The following is a 23,080-nucleotide window of genomic DNA, read 5'->3' on the forward strand; positions in this document are numbered from 1 at the left end:
TGAAATACTCAAAAGCTGCATTGCTGCTATGATGCTAACAGGCTGTGTTTTAACTTCTGGAGAGGTATGATCCAATTTATAGTCCAGCAACTAGCTAATCTCCAAATATTATCAAAATAACAGCAGAGCATACCTGTCTCATCATTCTGTAACCAAATAAAATGAGTTCACTGAATTAGTGCCTGTGAGCTCAACACAGAAGCATAGATTAAACTCAAAGGATATGACAGCTGAAAAGGATATTAGGGATTATGTAATACAACTGCCCTCAATTTTTACCTGAGGAAACTGAAGCCTAGAGAATTTTGGTAAATCTTAAGTGGTTCTATTCATACCAATTGGAACTAAAATCCATGTCTCCTGACACATACTCTATTGCTTTTCCTATTATGATCAGCCAGAAGACTGCTTTCCTTAAGGATAACTTTGTCCAGATCCCTGAGTCAAATATCATAGGCATTTTCCCAGACCATGCACCCCCCAAAAAAAATTGAAAAGAAAATATTATAGGTATTTTAGGAGAGTTTTCTTCATTTTGGCAATCAACACATTTCCAAGGGCAATTTTCAAGTATTTTTAAAAAATCATTGGAATCAAAACACACTATTAAAAAGTTAACAGTATTAGTCTGTCATTCTGCTATTTCTTCTTTAGGTAGGAAAGGCTGTGGGAAGAACTTGGAGAAATAAAGGTTAAGCTTAAGGGTGCTTATGCTTAATTGGTGGGTGATAAAAGATGCTCAAGGTTAATAGCTGTTTTCAAAACCAGTAATTCCCTTTACAGAAATCTTCCCCTGTGGGGTTCGCCACAACTATCAATCAGTTCTAGCTGCTAGCCAATCAGATAGTAAATTAAGAAACTTAAACTAAAGAGGATGTAGAGGTGAGGTTGTCACAGTGATTGAGGAAGTGTTTACTATCCTAACTATGGCTGTAGCTTTAATTTTCTTTCAGAACAGTTTGGTTATATTCAAACCAATCTATTCTTTCCTTGTTTACATCTGAATAGTTTTGTTTTTCTCATATATATGCAACTCCATGTGATAATTTTTCTAAGGCCCATAAAACTGATTAAACACACTAAGTCTATTACTTACTGTTATGGTTCAGTTCATGTGTCAACTTGGTTAGATAATGGTGCCCAGTTGTCTGACTAAGCAAGCACTGGCCTAACTGTTACTGCGAGATCATTTCATGGACTTAAATCATCAGAAAGTTGATTGTGTCTATGGCTCATTACAACTACAATCAACTAAAGAGAGCGTCTTTAGTACAATGAGAGACATTTCATCCAATAAGTTGAAGGCTTTAAAAGGAGAAGTGATGACTTCAGCAGTCAGAAGAGAGAATTTTCATCTCTACTTCAGCCTGTCAACTTCTCCTGAGGAACTTATCAAAAATTTCATAAAATGTGCCAGCTTGCAGTCTGCCCTATGGAATTCAGACTTGTGCATCCCAACAGTTGTGTGAGACATGTTTATGAAATCTCATGATATTTATAGATATCTCCTGTTAACTCTATTTCCCTAGAGAACCCCAAATAACACATCTAGTTTCGAGGCTAATTGCTGATTTTAAAAACTATTTGCTTGGTCATTTCTAAGATCTGTCAATATAACCAAAACTAACCACTCTGAGACAAATGTTAGATATCAGCTAGTGGCCAAGGCATGTTCATTATATAATAGGGTAAAGATCTTGAATAAGAATTCAACTTGGAAGGGACCTCAGAGATCATTCACTCACTTTAACAGACTAAATATCCTCCCAGTGTCACCCACCTCTGCTTAGTATAGGACCTGTTCTTTTGATGACTGGTAGCCATTAAGTTACATTAATGTGATTAAATAAATCATCTAGGGAAAGATCAGTAAGTCAGGCTTGTGTTCATTTGGCAAGTTTGTATTTTTAACACCTACAAAGAAGAAAACATATAACTTAAAATAAATACCGTCTTAACATGAGAAATTAAAGAAATTTACTGATTCAGAAATGGCTGAACATTTTAAATCTCATGTTGGCACTAGAATCAGCTATCGCTCTCATCAAATCTTAATTGTTATGTTATTCCTTACTAATGAATTAATCTTTGATAAGTCCTTCTATATAAATCAGATATTAATGACATCATAGACAGGCAAGTTCAACCAAGAAATTATTTATACTACCTATTGATAAATTTAGAAAATTTTGTTGCTAAAGGTAGCTTGGTGGGGGATCCAATTTTCATTTATTTCTTTTTGTCAATAACAACTTGTTTCTTCAGTAAATGAAAATGGAATCCAAAAGAATGATTTATATAAAATCACTCAGTGGGAAAATTCATTCCCACATGCTAATCTCCTCCCTTTAATTCTTTTACTTTGTGTCTTGTAAAAGAAAAAGTGAAAATATATTGCATTCCTAATGCAATGCTTAAGTAATTAATGGAAACAGATTTGTCATTTTATTCTGATTATCTGGAAGGTTTAAGCAACATGAGATTTACGCAAACCATGAATTGGTGGCATGACCCAGACCAGTTTATTGGAAAAAGTTAGCTTCTTTTGGCAGGATGCATTGTAACAAGCTCAGCATTCTCAGAATATGGATATATGTAAGCATTTCCAGTCAGCTGAAACCATAACTCACAGGTATGCTTTCACAGTAATCCTTATAACTAAGTAGAAAATTACAGACAAATCCAAGTGCTACTTATAAACCAAACCCATTAGTTTTTGGTTAGTCATTATGAAATAATGATTGCTCTGAGAAATTTCCCATTTTCTAATTTGGCAGTGTCATTTGATTCTCAGATTTGTTCATGAAGGAATAGTTATCAACACTGTAATCCAGTCAGGAATCAAAACATGGTAATAGTTTAGAATTTCAAACTACTGAATTTTTTCTTTTGATTACCTGATTATTTGACTTGTACTTGGCTCAAATTCATTCTATAAGAAACTCATTGAGAAAAAGTGTCTTTCTCTACTTTGAATAATAATTACAAGGAAAATCAAGATGGAGAAGTGGTGATTTTCTCTGCTGCAAATGTGACTCTGACTCCTACTCACAGTCAGTTAACTGTCATGTTTATTTAAAAAAATGTAGAAGCTGGAAGTAGATTCTCATATACAAATTTTGAAAGTGAGGCTTGTTATTTATTACTTCAAAATTTGGAAACAGAATCAGTGAATGGAACATAGAATGAGCTATATTTTGGATCCATAGAGAGAATATCTGTTGATTAGAATTGAGAACAATGGAACAGGCTACTTCTTGAATCAGAAAACTTTCTGTTACTGGAGATATTGAAACAAAGACAGATGCTTCTTGGTCCTATGTTTGTCAGGGAATGGAGGAGAAAATTCAGGCACTAGGAAAGACACTGGACTAGCAATGACTTTTATGGTCTTTCTTAACTCCAGGATTCTATACTGAAGATCTGTTTTCCTGTGTTACCCAAAATTAAAATTAAACATTGCTATCCAAAAAATATCCTATCCTAGGCCATAAACTGTTCTCCCCTCAATTTAAGAAGTGTGATTCTGAAAGAATACCTATCATTCCCCAACCTTATCAGGTTTACATTTTGTAGGGAACTTCTATCCCTTCCCTGAAAGGAAAAAGTGATACTCAGAATTCCATTCATCATAGCAGGCTGTTGGAAGTCTTATTTGGAGCATATCTTCCCTTGGGTCTTTCCTGAAGCACCTAGAAAATTATAACTCATAGATTAGAAACATGGGAATTTTAAATTTGCTGGTTTCAATATGAAACTTCCTTCAATCTGAGGTTTGATTCAAAATGAAATACAGTGCATAATTGTTTGAGGGATGGGGGTGAGCAATGGATTAAATGAAAATAAATAATAAAATATACGTCCAAAGAACAATGGAAATAATTTATCTTTTATCTTTCTGAAATATCCCAGAAAAGTTGACTTGTATAGTAACTAAATAAATATTGGAGGGGATTTTTTATTTCATTAATGCTCCCATTGTGTCCTTTATTTGAGTTATCATGTTGTTTTATATATATATATATATGTATATATATAAGAAATAACCTTGAGCTTATTTGATCATTCTTCTTAAAGAGAAAAAACAAATGGAACAAAAAACCTAGCAAACATCATTGGCACCTCTGCAAGCTCAACTTGAAAGAAGAGAAAGAAAACTTTATTAAACTTTCATCAGGAAATATAAAAATCTTCATCCACAGATAAAGGTATAAAACAAATATATTCATGATGGCTATGGGAGTCAGGCAAATAATGTCATTGATTAAAGTAGACTGAGTTTAACTAGTGTTCTATATTTCTTTTAAAATGTAGCCCTTCTTGCTTATCTTTCATTATCTACTTTTGTTATAAACTGATATAGAAAAATAATTATCAATTATTAGAAAAATCAAGAATGCAAGTGCAATGATTAATGTATCTGTCATTGACGTTGGGTTAAGGGGAAATATTAGGAAATAGTAAGGACCTAAGTGGAATGGAGAGCTCTTGTCCCACCTAAAGGTGTCAACTACTATTCAGCTAAGCAGTAGTATAGGTATAATGATGCCAGATTTTCTAAATTTTCAAGAGAACTAGAATCCCATATTTTTATATGACATCTTCTAATTGTAATATACTGGCAATTAATACAAAAATATTTTTAAAATACTATGCAGGTCAAACAAAACCCATCTGGGTCAGTTTTGTTTCTAGTTTTTCTTAGGTATTCTTACTGAGTACACCAGAACCAGTTTGAAGGCATATATTGGGAACACATCATGATTGCAAGAAAGCCATACCAGATTTAACTGCTAGTGGCTTACTTCTAGTCACTCCCTCATCCTGGAAACCATTGAAATATTCAATTTCACGTGAAGAGAAGAAAAGAGGGCATGTTTTGAAAAGGAAATGCAGGCTGGTGAAACTTCTATTCAAACGAATACTCTTTACTATGATCCTTGCTACTTGTTGAGCATTTATTGTGGCCAAGAGATCTGTTAAATATTTAATTTGTTCCTTGCAGGAACTTTACAAGATAAGTATTATGCATCATACTAGTTTTGGAAATCTTCAGATGCAGGGTGGACACCAACCTGAACTTAATTCAGACACCAGGACTGATGATGTCACACACACACACTAAGAAGGTATGTAAAAGACTGTTACCTACATAATGAGACTTTCTGGAGGCAGTAGGGCAAATTTTGCATGTTGGTCGGAAAAGCACCTGAGAAAGTCAGAAAAGGAGACTAGCGTGGGCTTTTTATTGTGGTTAAGGGTTGAAGTTGGTTTGACGGTTTCTGTTCATGGGCAAGGACCTACATGGTTTGAATCTCTCGGTACCACCAAAGGAAGGAGGAAGTGGCTTTCATTTTGGGAGAAGGGGAATAGAAAGGAGTGAGGATTAAAGAAGTTAATAGCCAAACATAAAAAATGAAGTCAAACTCTTTATTGCAATATTTTATAGATGAGGACCTTGAGATTCAGAGAGATTAAAGATTTGTCTAAGCTGAAATGACAGAGCAAGGATTCAAACTAGGTCTGTTTCCAAAATCACTACCTCCTTTTGCTATAAACCAGAGGTTATAGTCCTTCCTGATTTAAAATTTAAAGAATGAATTGCTACCATTTAAAAATAAGATTTACCACATGAATATATCAAGTCTGAATTCCCAAATATATCAATTGGCAGGAGATGAACAGGGGCTGCATCTTTAGATGGGATATTCATACTTCAGCTCACCACAGTCCCCAGTACTCCTTATTGTCTCTTTGAAAATGCAGCTGAGAGTTTTTTGGCATTTATTGCCACACTTGTGCCATTGCTTTTCAGAAATTTCATTATGATGTGCCATGGCATGGATTTCTTAGAGTGTATTCTCTGAGTTTCACTCACCTTCTTCAATCTATAATTTTGTGTATTTTGTCAAAGTTGGGAGTTTTCAACCATTATTTCTTTGAATATTCTTTCAGCTGTACTTTCTTTGTCCTTTTCTTCCTTGAACTCCAATAATAGGGATGTGAGTTCAGTCTAAGATCAGAAACAAGACAAGGAAGGATGTGTACTATCACCATTTTTATTCAACATTGTGATGGAAGTTCTAGCTAGAGTGTTTAGGCAAGAAAAAGGAATGAAAGGCATCTAATTTGGAAAGAAAGAAGCAAAACTTTCACTGCTTGCAGGTGACATGATCTTATATGTCAAAAAACCTTAAAAATCTACAATGAAGCTATTAAAGTTAATAAATGAGCACAGCTAGGTGCCAGTGTAAAGGATCAACACTCAAAATTCAGCAGTGTTTCTGTATACTTGTAATGAACAGTCTGAGGAAAAAATCAAGAAAAAATTCCATTTACAATAACAAACAAGAGAAATAATTATTTAGGAATAAATGTAGCAAAGGCCACAAAAGACCTGCACATAGAAAACTACAATAAATTGATGGAAGAATTCAAAGAAGACTTAAATAAATGGCAGGACATACCGTGTTCATGGATTGGAAGACTGAATGTAGTTAAGATGTCAATTCTACCCAAATTGATTTATAGATTACTTTCAAGAAATGCAAAAACCAATAACCAAATTTATTTAGAAAGTCAGGGTGCCTGAAATAGCTAAAAAATATCTTGAAAAAGAAAATTGAAGTGGGGAGTCTCGTGCTATCTAACTTCAAAGCATAATAAAAACTATATTGGTCAAACAGCATGGTATCAGCATAAAGATAAACATACTAACCATTGAAATCAAATTGAATATTCGGAAGAATACCCACTTATGTACAGAAAATTGATTTTTGAATGAGGTTGTCAGATCACCTCACTTGGGGCCAAGCAGCGTCTTCAATAAGTGTTGCTTGGAAAACTTGATATTCATGGCAAAAAGAATAAAAGCGGATCCATATTTCACACCTTATACAAAATTGACTCAAAATGGATCAGAGACTTAAGCAATTAGCAGTAGGACAATAAAGCTTTTAGAAGAAAATGTAGGGTAATATCTTACAGACTTGTGATATATCAGAGGTGGTTTCCTAGACCTTACACACAAAGCATGAACAATGAAAAAAAATAGATAAATAGGATCTCATCAAAATTAAACACTTTTACATAGCAAAGGACATTGTTATGAAAGTAAAAAGGCAGCCTATGCAATGGGAGACAATATTTGGAAACCATATATCAGATAAGGGTTTAATATCCAGGATATATAAAGAGATTCTACAGTACAACAACTAAAAGAGAAACAACCCAATTAAAAAAATGGGCATAAACATGGACAGGCACTTTTCTGAAGAGGTAATACAAATGACTCAAAAAAATATGAAAAGACGACAAACCTCACTGGCTATTAAGGATGTACAAATCAAAACTACAATGAGGTATCATCTCACACTTACTGGAATGGTCATAATAAAAAGAAAACAGAGAAAAGCAAGTGCTGTAGAGTACTGGAGAAACAGGCACACTTACTCACGGTTGGAATATAGAATGTTGCAACCACTCTCAAAGGCAGTTTGATAATTCCTCAAGAAGCTAAATATAGAACTGCCATATGATCCAGCAATCCCATTACTAGGTATATATTTGGAGAAATGTAAGGCAAGGACATGAAAGAGGATTGGAACACCGATGTTTATAGTGACATTATACACTATTGCCAAGAGATAGTTCATCAATGGATGTGTGGCTTAGCAAACTGTGGTATATACACTTGATGGAATGTTACACAGTTGTAAGACAGAATAGATTCAGGACACAAGCAACAACATGCATGAGTCTTGAGGACATTATTCTGAGTGAAAATAAGCCATAAACAAAAGGACAAATACTGTATTGTTTCACTAATATGAACTAACATTAAAGAGTGAACTTTGAGAGTTAAAGTTGAGTACACGGGTAATTGGGAGATAGGAAAAGGGTAGAAATTGGGCATTTGATGCTGAAGGAGTACAGAATGTTCAGTAGGATTGATGCAAAATATCCAGAAATGAATAAAGAAATACTATCTGATGGTGGCACAATATTGTAAGTATAGTGAATGAAGCTGAGTGTGAGTATGGCTGAGGGAGGAAGGCTGGGGGCCATGTATGACACAAGAAAGAAAGATAAAGGATAAAGACTGGTAAGGTATCACATAGCAAAACCTAAAATGGACAATGATGATGATTAAATGTACAAATATGATGTACATTATATTTGCATGAGGGAGAACAATTGAATGTCAACATTGCAAGGTGTTGAAAATGGGATGATATATGGAAAAATACAATCAATGCAAACTATGATCTAGCTAACAATACCATCATAATATGCTTGAATTGAATGTAACAATTGCAATATGCCAAAGCTAAATGTGGGAGTTTTGGGGAAGGAGTATGAGATTCTTTGAAGAAATGGAAACATCCTCATATACATTGTGGTGGTGAAGGCAAGGCTATATGATTATCCTGAGAACCACTGATTTTTTTACTTTGGTTGGATTGTATGATGTGTGAATAAAATTGTTTAAAAATGAACAGATATACAAGTGCTGGAGAAAATTTGGAGAGAGAGATGTACCTATTCACTGTTGACAGGGAGGTAAAGTAGTGGAGCCTTTCTGGAGGGCAGTGAGTTGGTTCCACAAGAGGCTGGGTTTGGGATAGCAATATGATCCTGTAACCCCATTTTTAGGTGAATATTTGGAGGAACTGAGAATGGAGGTATGAATGGACAATTGCGCACTGTGTTGAAGTGGCAGTGTTCATGATTTGCAATTGATGGAGATGGTCTAAAGGTACATTGGCTGAGGAATGGAAGGAGGAACTGTGGTGTATACATAGAATATTGAGTGACTGCAAGGAAGAATGAAGTTGTGAGTAATGCAAATAATGAATGAACATTGAGAAGAGTATGTTGAGTGAAATAAGTGAGAAAAAATATTATAACATCTCACTAATATGGATTAACTATAATGTGTTCTGAGATTTGAATTCAAGAGCATAAGTTACCAGGGAAAGGCCTATTGAACCTTCCTAGATTGTAAGCTCTTAGAGATGTCACATCTTCTGGAGTGGTAACTGTTATTTCTGAATTTTGAGATGCTGAGTTCTTTGTGTTATAACCTGGTCATTCCCTGGACCTTTGGGTTACCTGTGTGATGGCTAAGACTTATAGCTAGAGTTCTACAGCTATGAAAATCAGCATCACCCTATAGAGCAACTTTTAAAAGCACTGAACATGTGATCAGACTTCAATTAGAGATAGAATGAAGCTCATTTGGTCAAGACTAAGATAAATCAGACTAAAGGGTAAAGGATGATATTGACTGTTTTGAAATTTCAACTTCTGTGTGAGACCAAAGAAAGAGATATTTATTTGGTGCAAAATTTATATTTTCAGTAATACAATATCTAATTTAACTTGTATAGTTAGCTTATTTGAATACCAAAAATACACAGAACCTTGAATAGGCAGTGAGAGTTTCTTGGTTTGTATGGGTTAGTGAGATGCCCCAATACATCCCAGAGTAATTTGGACAGATTAAAAAAAGTATTTGCAAAGTCCCCTTGAGGAAATGAGGGGAAAAGGTAGAAATATTAAACTTCCTCACCTGAGGAAGACATGATATTCTCACAAGCATTGGGGACTGTGAAGTTAATGGGTCAGGCATTTGATCTTGGGACTTTTCATTATGAAACTTACTCCTGCAGAGGAGAAGCTTTGCCTACTTATGAATACGCCTAAGAGTCACCCCCTAGAGAACATCTTTTGTTTCTCAGATGGACCTCTCTCTCTAAGCCAACTCTGCAGGAGAAGTCACTGCCCTTCCTCCTTTGTGGAACTTGATTCTTAGGGGTGTAAATCTCCATGACAACATGGGACATAACCCCCGAGATGAGCCTGGCCCTGCATCATGGGATGGAGAAACCCTTCTTGATCAAAATGGAGAAGAGAAATGAAACAAAATAGTTTCAGTGGCTGAGAGATTTCAAACAGAATTGAGAGGTCACTCTGGAGGTTATTCTTATGCAGTATATAGATATCCCTTTTCAGTTTTTGGTGTATCAAAGTAACTAGATGTTAATGCCTGAAGCCATTGAACTGTAATCCAGTAGCCTTCATTCTTGAAGATGATTGTATAACTATATAGCTTTTAAGGTGTAACCATTTGATTATGAAAACTCTGTACTCCCTTTATTCAGTGTATAGACAGACAAATAAGAAAGTAAAGATGAAAATAAATAAAGAATATGGGGGTAAAGGGGATATGGGATATGTTGGGTGTTATTTTTCCCTTTTACTTTTAATTTTATCCTCATTTGTGTTTTTCATTTTTTGGAGTAATGAAAATATTTAAAAATCTATTGTGATGAATGCACTGCTCTATTATGATACTTTGAACCACTGATTGTACACTTTGGATGATTATATGGTATGTGAACCTATTATATATAGCAATAAAATTGCATTAAAATAATAATAATGTTAGTGGAGTGCTGCAAAATGTAAGTACACTGAGAACATCAAGTGTAGGGCAGATAGCCTTATAAGTAGCATTCCAACAGGAAAAGAAGAGAACTAGGCTCTGCCTCTGGACTTGTCCACCGGCACCTGGCTGACCCCATCCTCCTTGGGATCAGACGTGGGCTGCTGTGCTCCAAACTTTTGGTATTACTAACTTTCTCTCCAGTAGCTTCTTTTGTTTGTTTCAGAAATAATCATGTTTAAAAAACACACAAAAGCAAAAGGATAAGAACTTAATTCTGTTGATATTTGGGTATCTAATTGTCCAGTTTTTCCTAGGCATATCTGATGCTTTTTTAACTTTTTTTAATACCAAAAATGAAGTTATCCTCTACCCGTTACTTTGTAGTACCCAGCATATTTTGTAACTTGTTTATTTTCCCATGTCATTAAATAATTACATCAAAAAAATAATAATGATATTGTACCATTTGTTACTATCTGTTAAGTCCTTGAAGATCTGTCCATGTTTTTAGTCTATTTTCTCTTGGTTGTTCAGATTGGGTAAATTCTATCATCAAGGTCACTGGTCTTGATCTCTGTCATCTTCACTCTACTATTGAGTCTATCTAGCAAGTTTTAAATTTAAGTTAGTGAATTTCTTTGGTGAGATTTTCTATTTTATCATTTGTAATTGCTTCTTGAAGTCTTTTTTATGATAGCGGCTTTAAAATACTTGACAGGTAATACCAACTATCTGATTTATCTTGATGTTAGTTCATTGTCTGAGAAAATTTATATTATGATTTTCCAGATTCTTTGTTGAAATATGACTTTAAATTATATCCTGGACATTTTCACTATTACGTTAGAAGACTTTGGGTATTATTTCAATATTTTATTTTAACAGACAGTCAATCTGTTTAGGTTTTAGCACACAGGACCTGATCTACTTTTGTGTGTTGTGGTTCCAATGACAATTTAATTTCCATAACATTTACAGTGTTGTTGCTTTGATCTTCTTAATTTTCTGATGTCAGTGGGGCTCACATTGATCTGTGTTAGTGTTGCCTGAGGGGACAGAAAGAAACTGCTCAAGCTAGGGTTCCCAGGTGCTAAGAGAGAAAACACTGTTCACCTCCATAGGTTGTACTAAATTCTCTATCCCAAAGACAAAACCTTTATACTAGAGTGCTTCCTATGTTGAGATGAGCATATCTTCCAATGTTATACTTTTCCAGGCTATGCCAGATGTTCTGTGATTTCCTTGACAATAGGATTTTGTCTTGAAAACAGTGCCTTCTATCCATGATGCTATAGTGCTGAGCTATGTAGCAGAGCACCTCTGAAGAGTTAAAGTTTGCTCTATGAGGCAATGTCTGGAATTCCTCCCTGCATTCTTTTTTTAATCAATTGTATCCCAAAGCTCCTCCAGACAAATTTTTCTTCCCAGTCCCTGAAAATCTTCCAGAGAATGTCTCCCAAAGACCTTTTTCCAAAAAGCCACTGATTTCCTCACATTTCCTGAGTTTTTACAAGCCTTCTTTCAAATATTTATTCCTCAGAAGACCCACTATTATTTGAATCCGACCTACATTTCCAACTTCATCACTCATCACTGCCCCCTTTGTATATTCAGTTACTCAGATCTACCATGTACCTTTTTCTTGCCTCCAGAACTTCATATATGATGATTCATTTACCTGGAATATTTTTACCCCGTCACATCCTTTTACCTCAAAATGACTCAATTTTCATATGATGGCTTAGATGTCAGATACTCTGGCAATCCTTCCTTCACATTTTTTCCCTCCCAAAAGACTAGTTACACTTATTATGTATCCTTTCTCACAGATATGCATTGTTCCCTTTGTGTCACCACATTTTTTAAAAATTTTTTTACATTTTTATGCAATTTTAAATTTAGAAGTTGCAATAGTAAACATTTTACCCTGGTTCACTAATTATTTATATTTGACCCTATTTACTTTATGATTCTCTGTTTATCTATTTCTTTCCCTTCTGCTTCCAATGCTGTTGTCTACTATGTTCAGATTTCCCTTATCTGCTGTTTATATATCCAGTACATTTGTCTAACTTCTCAACAATGCAGGCTATTGTAATTTAAAGTTAAATGTGTATTATCCCTTTTTCTACATAGTTTAACTTGACTTCTGCCTCCCACTTCCATAGATGAGCTGAATTTCATCTTGTGGAGAACCTGAAAGTCCTTTTCCATTATCTTTCCTGGACTGAAAACAATAAACCTCTCCTCCCCCAATTCATCTCATATCAAATTTCTATACTTATCAAACTTCTCCAAAATATTTCAACAAAGTACTATAGCTTAGCATTTTATATTATAGTGCTGCTTCTCTGTTCCTTTTTCCACCCCCAAGGAAGGGTATTATTCTACACTCATATATTCTCCCATAGCCTATTTTATACATACTGTCAAAATAATAATACTTTATATTTATTGAGTGCTTATAATGTGCATGGGATTTTGTTAGTTTTTCAGAATCATTATCTTGCTTAACCATTGTAGTACCTCTATGAAATATGCACTGTTATTGGTTCAATTTTATGTACAAGGAACCTGGCTCAGAGAGATCAAGTAACTGGTTTAAGGCCATATAATTTGTAACTGTAAGAGCTCAGATTTGAACACTGGTAGTATTTTCTGAGCTCATGCTCTTGTGCAGTGTACTATATGTTGCTTCCCATTTCCTTTTACACTTTGCTATAAGTCTGAGCATAACACTGAAATTGTGGAGACTCAGAGAATGGGGATGGAGACAAGTTATCATTAGATTCAGTGCTTGTATAAGGTAGTAGCTCTTCTTAGTGGCTAAATGGAGCAAAGGGCTGAATCAAGAGTTCCAGGTAAGAAGAAGTATTTTAATATGTCCAAAGTGATTAGCAGAGTTCATTATAAGTGCCTGGCACATTAATCTGTTTAACCACTGGCAGCTATGATTATTATTGCTATTTTGGTAATAATAATGAAGAAGAGAAGCACTGAATAAAATGAAGGATAAAAAAATTAAAAAACATTACTTAATATGGCTTCATAAAAGGTGAGCTGAGAAATCAAAGCTTGGTTCAGATGTGTAGGTTATTTGATCACTAAGAATTGGAGACATTGTAAGATAGATGGTGCTTATGATGCTCTGAGCATCTCTCTAAACAGAAATGCTTAGTACTTAGCAGAGATAACTCCAGTGTCAAAGTCATTGGATCCTGGGCTATAAATTTCTGGATCAATGTTGATTCACAGGTATTACTCATGGATCCTGTAGAGGCCTTGAGTTATTTACCCTGAAAAAACATGTTTTTAAGCTTAATCCATTCCTGTGGATGTGAAGCCATTGTAAATAGGAACTTTTGATGAGGTTATTTCAGTTAAGGTGTAAACAATCTCCATCAGGATAGTTCTTAATCTTATTACTGGAGTTCTTTATAAGCAGAATGAAATTGAGACATAAAGAGAGAAAACCATGGAGGTCAACAGAACCGTGAGAAACTGCCATGTGTATTCCAAGGTGACAGAGAATCCAAGAACCAAAGACCCCTGACAGCCAGTCCCAGCACTGTCTGCTGGGAGGAAGCATCACCTTGATTATAATTTGATTTTGGACTTCTTCTAACCTCAAAACCATAAGCCAATAAATTTCCATTGTTTGAGCTAATTGATTTCATTTTATCTGTTTTAGCAGTCAGGACACTAATACAGATTGTCTCTAGAATGCCAAAGAATATGGTCTTGGAATGGCATATAAACTATTAACACATATCACTTTGCCTGACTTTAGTCAATTCTCTCCCTCTTCCATCAATGAACTGAATTCCATTAAAATTTTCAAAAGATTTTGATATCTACATGGTGCCAAATAATCACATTGTGTACTCTTTCTCTCTTTTCCACAGCTCTTAGTAAAATTTATTAGGTGCTTTTTGTGTGCCTGGCTTGATTTTGTAGAGCTACCAATAAGGCAATGCATCTATAGCTGACACAAGCAATGAAAGTTTCCCATCTGTTTCACTCCTCTCTCACGATAGGCTACCTGAGACTTGAAGTTCCCACTATTAAGATTAATTAAGTGAGGTGGGGCAAGATGGTGGCTTGGTGAGGTGTGGAATTTAGTTCATTCTCCAGAGCATCTAGTAAATAGCCAAGATTGGCACAGAAAAACTGCTGGCAGAACAGCAGTGACAGAACACAAAGCATACATGAGCCTGGACCAGGTGGAACAGCTGAGACCCGACACAGAACAGTATGTCCCCCAAACTGTGGAGGCTGGCACCCTATCCCCATGGGCATGGCAGGCTGGTTCCCTGAGGGGAAAGGAAACAGACTGTACTTACAACAAGGGCTTAGCTCAAGCAAGCGCCAATTGCAGAATTAATTAACAAAGTCTGACAACTGAAAATAGGACCCCAGCACAGACAAACTTGGAATTATCACTAAAAGAACTAGGAGATTTTGCTCCAGCAAAGAGGGGACAAGGATGATGGAATAAAATAGAAACTTTTTGAGTCAAACATCACAAAATACTGGAAAAAAGCTGAACTTCAATAAGAAGGGTCACTTAGAGCCTGGAGATACAGAGGGCCACAAACCAACTTAAGCTCTTGACTGACAAACCCAAGGAGCAGGAATCTGGCTCTGAAAAGCCTTTTTAAATTTTTAAAGAATTTTTTTTATGCTTCTAACCACTCATTAGACAGAGTTGGAAGCACTCTCAGGATCCTGCACTACCCCAGGGAGAGAACTAAGCTTGTCTGAGAAACAAACTAACTAGTCAGGTGAAATGAGTTAATTCTAAAGGGTGTATCTTCCCCCAAGAGAATTGTATGGCCCAGCTCTAGTGGAATCCCTCCTTCAAGGAATTCAGACCATAGGCTGAAAGAATTAAAGCCATCCTACAACCTAAACTCTCTCCCCAGCAGGGAGAGTTTGCTGAAGTTAAAGGCACCACATCCAATTTATGCTGGTAGGAAGTCATGGAAAGACAAATGCTACATGCTGGACAGGATAAGAAAAGCAAAAACTCCAGAGGCTTCATAGGAAAGTCTGTCAATCTATTAGGTCTCACTCACAGGGTAAACTTATACTGAGTACATTTTCCTCCTGTGATGTGGGCCTGTCTGGTCAGGGAAAATCTGACTGGCATTTATAACATCTAAGGTGACCCTCTTTAAAAATGTCTCCATATAGGCTGGGCAAGAAACAGAAAACAAGAACTGAAAAATTCTGATCAGTTAAACTTATCCTATGCTAGAGGTCTAGAATAAGTCGAACTGAATGTCAAAGAACAGATAGAGAAGAAAACCTTCCAGCAAGAAAATCCTAAGTAAAAGAGTGTAAACAACCTGCAGAATAAATTAATTAAGGAAATCAAATGCCTAGACACCAGCAAAAAATGATGTCATACTAGATAAATGGAAGATATGACTCAGTCAAATGAACAAACCGACACTTCATATAAGATACGGGAGTTGAAACAACTAATTCAGGATGTTCAAACAGACATGGAAAAATCTCATCAAAAGTCAAATCAATGTGTTGAGGGAAGATATAATGAAGACATTGGGTGAAAAAACTTGAAAGTTTAAAAAAATAGAATTTTTGGGAATGAAATGTATAATATAAAAGATGAAAAAAACAATGGAAACCTACAGCAATACATTTGAAGAAGGGATTAGTGAACTAGAGGACTGGACATATTAAATCTGACACACAAAAGAAAATGTAGAGAAAAGAATGGGAAAATATAGACAGTGTCTCAGGGAATTGAATAATAACATGAAGTGAATGAATATATGTGTTCTGGGTGTCCCAGAAGAAAAGAAGAGAAAAAGAAGAGAAAGATCAATGGAGGAAATAATCACTGAAAATTTCCCATCTCTTATGTAAGACATAAAATTACAGATCCAAAAATACAGCATACCCCAAACAGAATAGATCCAAATAGACATGCTCCAAGGCACTTACTAATCAGATTGTCAAGTGTCAAAGAGAAAGAAAGAATTCTGAAGGCAGCAAGTGAAAAGAAATCCTTCACATATAAGGGAAGCCCAATATGACTGTGTGGATTTCTCAGCAGAAATCATGGAAGTGAAAAGGCAATAGCACAATATATTTAAGATCCTAAAAAAGAAAAACTGCCAACCAAGAATTCTACATTCAGCAAAATTGTCCTTCAAAAATGAGAGGAAATTATATTTTCAGGTAAACAATTACTGGGAGAATTTGTCACTGAGAGACTGGCTTTGCAAGAAATACTAAAGGGAGCACTATGGCAGATAGGAAAAAGCAGGAGAGGTAGGTCTGGAGAAGAGTGTAGAAATGAAGGCTATCAGCAAAGGCAAAAAGCAAAAAAAAAAAAAAATAGATATGACATATAAAACCCAAAAGACAAAATGATAGAAGAAACTACTGCCTTTACAGTAATAACATTAAATGTTAATGGACTAAAAACCCCAATCAAAATACGTAGACTGGCAGAATGAATTAAAAAACAGAACCCAACTATATGCTGTCTATAGGAGACTCATTTTTGACCTGAGGGAAAAAATAGATTGAAAGTGAAAGATTGGGAAAATATATTTCATTTTCAAACAACCATCAGAAAAGAGCAAGAGTAGCTAAACTAATGTCTAATTAATTATACTTCAAATATAAAACAATTAACAGAGACAAAGAAGGACACTATGTATTAATAAAAGAGACAATTCAACAGGAAAACGTAAATATCTGTGTTGGATTGAAGGGATGTATGTACCCTAGAAAAAACATGTTTTAATAAAAATCCCATTCAATAATCCCTATTCAGTACTGTATGTTTGAAACTGTAATCTCCATGGATATGTGATTTAATCAAGAGTGGTGTTAAGATGGATTAGGTGATAACATGTCTCCACTCATTTGAATGGGTCTTCATAAGTTTCTGGAGTCCTATAAGAGAGTAAACATTTTGGAGAATGAAAGAGATTCAGAGAGAGCAGAGCAGAAAAACATAGGCATGAGAAGCAGAGTCCACCTTAAAGCAAAAAAAGGAAAGAAATAATGAAGATTAGAGCAGACATGATTGAAATTGAGAATATGAAAATAATCAAGATAAATCAACAAAACCAGAAGTCGGATCAATTAAAAAATCTATAAATTAATGGTTCTTAGCTAGCTTGACAACAAAAAAGAGAGGATGCAAATAGATAAAATCAAAAATGGAAGAGGAGAAATAACCACTGACCCTGCATAAATAAAGGATGTAATAAGAGGATACTATGAGAAACTATATGCTAATAAACTAGACAATGTAGGTGAAACAGACAACTTCCTAGAAGGGCAGGAGCAATGAACATTGACTCAAGAAGAAATAGATGACTTCAACAAATGGACCACAAGTAACAAGATTGAAATGGTCATCAACAAGCTCCCAAAAAAAGAAAATCCAGGAGAAAATGGCTTCAGATGTGAATTCTAGCAAGGATTCAAGAAATAATTAATACAAATCCTGCTCAAACACTTAAAAAAAATTGAAGAGGAGGGAAGGCTACCAAATCATTCTATGAAACCAACATCACAGTAATACCAAAGGCAGGCAAAGATACTATAAGAAAACAACATTTCAGGCCAATCACTCTACGAACATAGTTGCAAAAATCCTCAAAAATCTTGCAAACTGAATCTAGCAGCACACTAGAAAAATTATGCACCATGACAAAGTGGGATTTGTTCCAGGTAGGCAAGCATGGTTCAGCATAAGAAAATCAATTAATGTAATACACCATATCAACAAATGAAAGCAGAAAAAACACATGATCTTATCAATTGACGCAGAAAAGGCATTAACAAAATTCAACATCCTTTCTTGAAGAAAGCACTTCAAAGGACTGGAATAGCAGGGGACTTCCTCAACATGATAAAGGGAATATATGAAAAACCCACAGCCAACATGATCCTACATGGGGAAAGACTGAAAGCATTCCCTCTAAGATCAGGAACAAGACAAAGATGCCTACTGTCACCATTGTTTTTCAACATTATGCTAGGAATTCTAGCCAGAGCAATTAGACAAGAAAAAGAAATTAAAAGCATCCAAATTGGAAAGGAAATAGTAAAACTCACACTGTTTGTTGATGACATCATACTATATTTTGAAAATTCTGAAAAATTTACAGCAAAGTTCCTAGAGACAATAAAATGAGTACAGCAAAGTGGCAGAGTACAAGATCAATATTCAAAAATCAGTAGTGTTTCTATACTCTAGAAAAATCTGAGAAGGAAAGCAAGAAAAAAAATTCCATTTACAATAGTAACCAAAAGAACCAAATAATTAGGAATATATTTAAATAAGGATCTGAAATACCTATACACAGAAAACAACAAGAAATTGCTAAAACAAGTCATGGAAGACCTAAATAAATGGAATGGGGTACCATACTCATGGATTGGAAGACCAGATATAGTTAGGATGTTAAGTCTAACCAAATTGATTTATAGATTCAATGAAATACCAAATGTAATCCCAAAAACTTACATTGCAGAAATAGAGAAACCAATCACCAAATTTATTTGGAAGGGAAGGGTGCCCTGAATAGTTAAAAATATCTTGAGAAAGGTCTCATACTACCTGATTTTAAACCATGTTACAAAGTGACAGTGGTCAAAACAGCATGGTACTGGCACAGTGAGAGATATACCGACCAATGGAATCAAATTGCATGTTCAGAAATAGACCCTCTCATCTATTGGTCTTTGATAATGTGGTCAAGCCAACCCACCTAGGACAGAACAGCCTCTTCAAAAAATGGTGCTTTGGAAGGCAGCTTGGCCGTTCCTCAGGAGGCTAAGTATAGAATTGCCATACAATCCAGCAATCCCATTACTAGGTATATATTCAGAGGATCTGAGGGCAAGGACACAAAGAGACATTTGCACACCAATATTTATAGCAATGTTATTTAAGATTGCCCAGAGATGAAAATAGCCCAAATGTCCATCAACAGATGAGTAGCTAAACAAACTGTGGTCTATACATACAATAAAATATTACACAGCTGTAAAACAGAATAAAATCATGAATGTGGATAAACCTTGAGGACATTATGCTGAGTGGAATTAGCCAGAAACAAAAGGACTAATACTGTATGGTCTCACTAATATGAACTAAAGTTAAGAACACAGGTTATTAGGTGATAGATATAGGGTAGAGATTGGGCAGTTGTTACAGAGGAATAGAGATTGTGTAACAGGACTGATTGTAAAAATTCAGAAATGGTTAGCACAAAACTACCTGATGTAGCACAATAATATAAGTACATGGAAAGAATGTGAATGTGAGTATGATTAAGGGGGAAGGGATGGGGCCATGTATGAAACCAGAAGGAAAGATAGAGAATAAAGACTGAGAAGGTATAATTTAAGAATGCCTAGATTGGACAATGACAGTGATTAAATGTACAGATAAAAATGTTTTCACAAGAGGGAGAACAAATTAATGTCAACATTGTAGGTTGCTGAAAATAGATGGCATATGGGAAAAGTAAAGTCAATGCAAGCTAGGTTCTATAGTCAACAGTAACAATGGTCATTCCCAGAAAATTCAGGTATTTTTGTGACTCCTGAGACTCAGAAATAGAGCTCTGGAGCTATGAAAGTCAGCAATACCTCATACAAGAAGGTTTTTAAAAGTTGAAAAAGTGACCAGACTTCTAGTAGAAATATGAATGAAACAGATCTGGATTGGATTAAGGTAAATCAGAATGCAGGATAAAGATGATATCATCCATATTTTAAAACTTCAACTTTTGTGTGAGAACAAAAGGAGAGATCTTAACTTGATAAAAAAGTTAGTGCATTTCCTCATTTAACTTGTATTGTCAGCTTAGTGAACCAGTATAAGTGCATAGAATCTTGAATAGGGCATGAGATCTTGCTTGTCCAGATCAGTGGAATGCCCTGAAATATCCCAGAGTAATTTGGGCAGTGAATAAAGAAACATTTGCAAGGTCCCCTTGGGGACAGGGGAGAAAGGAGGAAATATTCAAGTTACCCACTTGGAGAATTTCTCGAATTCTCACAAGTAGTGGGGACAGAAAATCAATAGGCTGAGCCCTTGATCTTAGGGTTTGCCCACATGAAATTTAACCTGCAAAGGATAGGCTAAGCCAATTTAAAACTATGCCTAAGAGTCACCCCCAGAGAACCTCTTTTGTTGCTCAGATGTGGCCTTTCTCTGTAAACCTACTCCACAGTTGAATTCACTGCCTTCACCCCCTATGTGGGACATGACTCCAAGGGGTGTAAATCTCCTTGCACCATGGGACAGAAATTCCAAGATGAGCCAGGCACCAGCATCAAGGGATTGAAAAAGCCTTCTTAACCAAAAGGGGGGAAAGAGAAATGAGACAATATAAAGTTTCAGTGGCTGAGAGATTGCAAAGAGAGATGAGAGGTTATCATGAACATTATTCTTATGCTTTATATTGATGATATTGATGTCCCTTTTCAGTTTATGGTGTATTGGGGGTGACTGGAGGGAAGTGCCAGTAACTATTGAGTTGTCTCCATCAACCTTGATTTCTGAAGATGATTGTATAAAGATATAACTTCCACAATGTTTCTGTGAGTTGTGAAAACCTTGTGTTTATTGCTCCTTCTGTCTAGGGTATGGTCAGATGAGTAAAAATATATGGATAGAAAATAAATAACCAATAAGGGGGGACAAAGTGTAAAATAAATTGTGTAGATGGAAACACTAGTGGTCAATGAGAGGGAAGGGTACAGAGGATGCTACATATGTTTTTTCTCTTTATTTTTTCTGGAGCAACGCAAATGTTCTAAAAATGATCATGCTGATTAATACACAGCTATATGATGATAGTGTGAGCCACTGATTGTACACAATGTATGTAATGTATGTGTGCAAAGATTTATTAAAAATTTTTTTTAAAAAGATTAATTCATTGAATTTAGTGAATGCTTATTAGCTGTCAATTAAAGGTAATACTCTATGTTAAATTTGAAGTGCAGACACAAATCTATCATAGCCCTTTCCTAATGGGGCTCACAATTTAGGGAGGAGGTATACAAGTAAAATTAACTGTAGTGCTATATGCCAATATCTCTTTTCATAGTGTGTACTAAGTGTGGTTATACAAAAGGCGATGTCTTCTGCATGGGAAAGTTAAAGGAATCATCACATTTGAGCAGAAGTATGAAAGATGAGTGAATATGTATTAGGTGGAGAAAACAAAGTGGCAAGAAAAGAGAAGCAGAGAATATGAAAAGGTGCATGAGTATTTATTCAGTACATCCCTTTATGTGAGTGTGAAGGGCACTTTATGCCCTGCCAGAGTGAAATGATCAGGTGGAGGGGTTTGGGAGAACTGAACATTCATTGAGTGCTACCTATGTGTCAGGAATTGTGCTAAGTGTTCTGCACAATTTAATTCTCACAATCATATGAAATGTAAATTACTGCCACCTTATATGACAATGACTGTGAATTTCTCACCAAATATTCATGTACTATTTTACATTTTCTAACCTCCCATACTGTAGGTTGGGGCCATGAGACTGGGTTTTGGCAAATAATACAGGGGCAGAAAATACATATGCTACTTTCAAAATTGATAGAATCTTCCAGTTCTCCTTTTCCCTGCCATGTGAACTTGAAGGACATGTATTACATATGATGTTAGTTGCAATGTGGAAGAAGGCATTCTGATCCACCTTATGTATGATGTGAGTAAGAAATATAACCTTTGTCATGTTAAGTCTCCTAGATTTGGAGACTGATTTGTTGCCACACGGTCACCTATTCCAAGGTTCAGCAAACTACAGTGAGTAGCAAATATGGCTTTCTGCCTGTCTTTGTAAGTACATTTTTATTACAACACAGACACACCCAATTATTTTTGCATTGCCTATGGCAATACAAAGTACAATGGCAGAGTTGAATATTTGTGACAGACCTTATGGCCCATAAAGCCGAAAATATATGTAATCTGAACTGTTACAACAGAAAAATAAAATTTACATACCTCGATCATATTTTATAAACAAGGAAAGGTAGAGATTGATTTATGTTCACACAAATAGTCAATAGTATTGTGGAGATTTGAACTCAGTGTTGCTTTTAAGATACTTTTCCATATTTCTTGCTTTTATTGTCCCTGGTTCCTTGACCTCCTATTGGTGTGTGTGTGTGTGTGTGTGTGTGTTTGTATGTGTGTGTAAATGTGTGTCTGGATGTGTGTTTTAAATTTTTATTGTGGTGAAATTCACATAACATAAAATTCACCGTTTTAACCATTTAAGTATACAATTTCAGCAATACTTAGAATACTCATAATGGGGGTGGGTTCCTCTTTTGGGGATGGTAAAAACATTAAAATTGTATGGTGGTGATGGTTTCATTTGGTTTTCCACTTCAGTTATTATAGTTTTCCCATCCATCCATCCAGACCACATGGATTGGCAACCGATTCTAGAATCACTTTTTTGACTCAATATTGATACCTCTTTGAGGAATGACTTATGTTATTTGTTCTAATACCAAAATTCTCCTATTAGTCTCACCTCAGTCCTGAGGGACTGGCAATAAGAAAATAAAGAAGAATCAAAGATAACTCCAAGAAC

The 23,080-nt window shown here is 35.4% G+C and overlaps 1 pseudogene; it reads right to left on the reverse strand.

Moving 5' to 3' along the window:
* The window catches only part of LOC143671794 (BTB/POZ domain-containing protein 1 pseudogene), a 67,020-nt pseudogene that overhangs the window by 29,379 nt on the left and 14,561 nt on the right, over positions 1–23,080 (reverse strand).

This window comes from Tamandua tetradactyla, chromosome X (assembly GCF_023851605.1).
Source record: "Tamandua tetradactyla isolate mTamTet1 chromosome X, mTamTet1.pri, whole genome shotgun sequence".
NCBI lineage: Eukaryota > Metazoa > Chordata > Mammalia > Pilosa > Myrmecophagidae > Tamandua > Tamandua tetradactyla.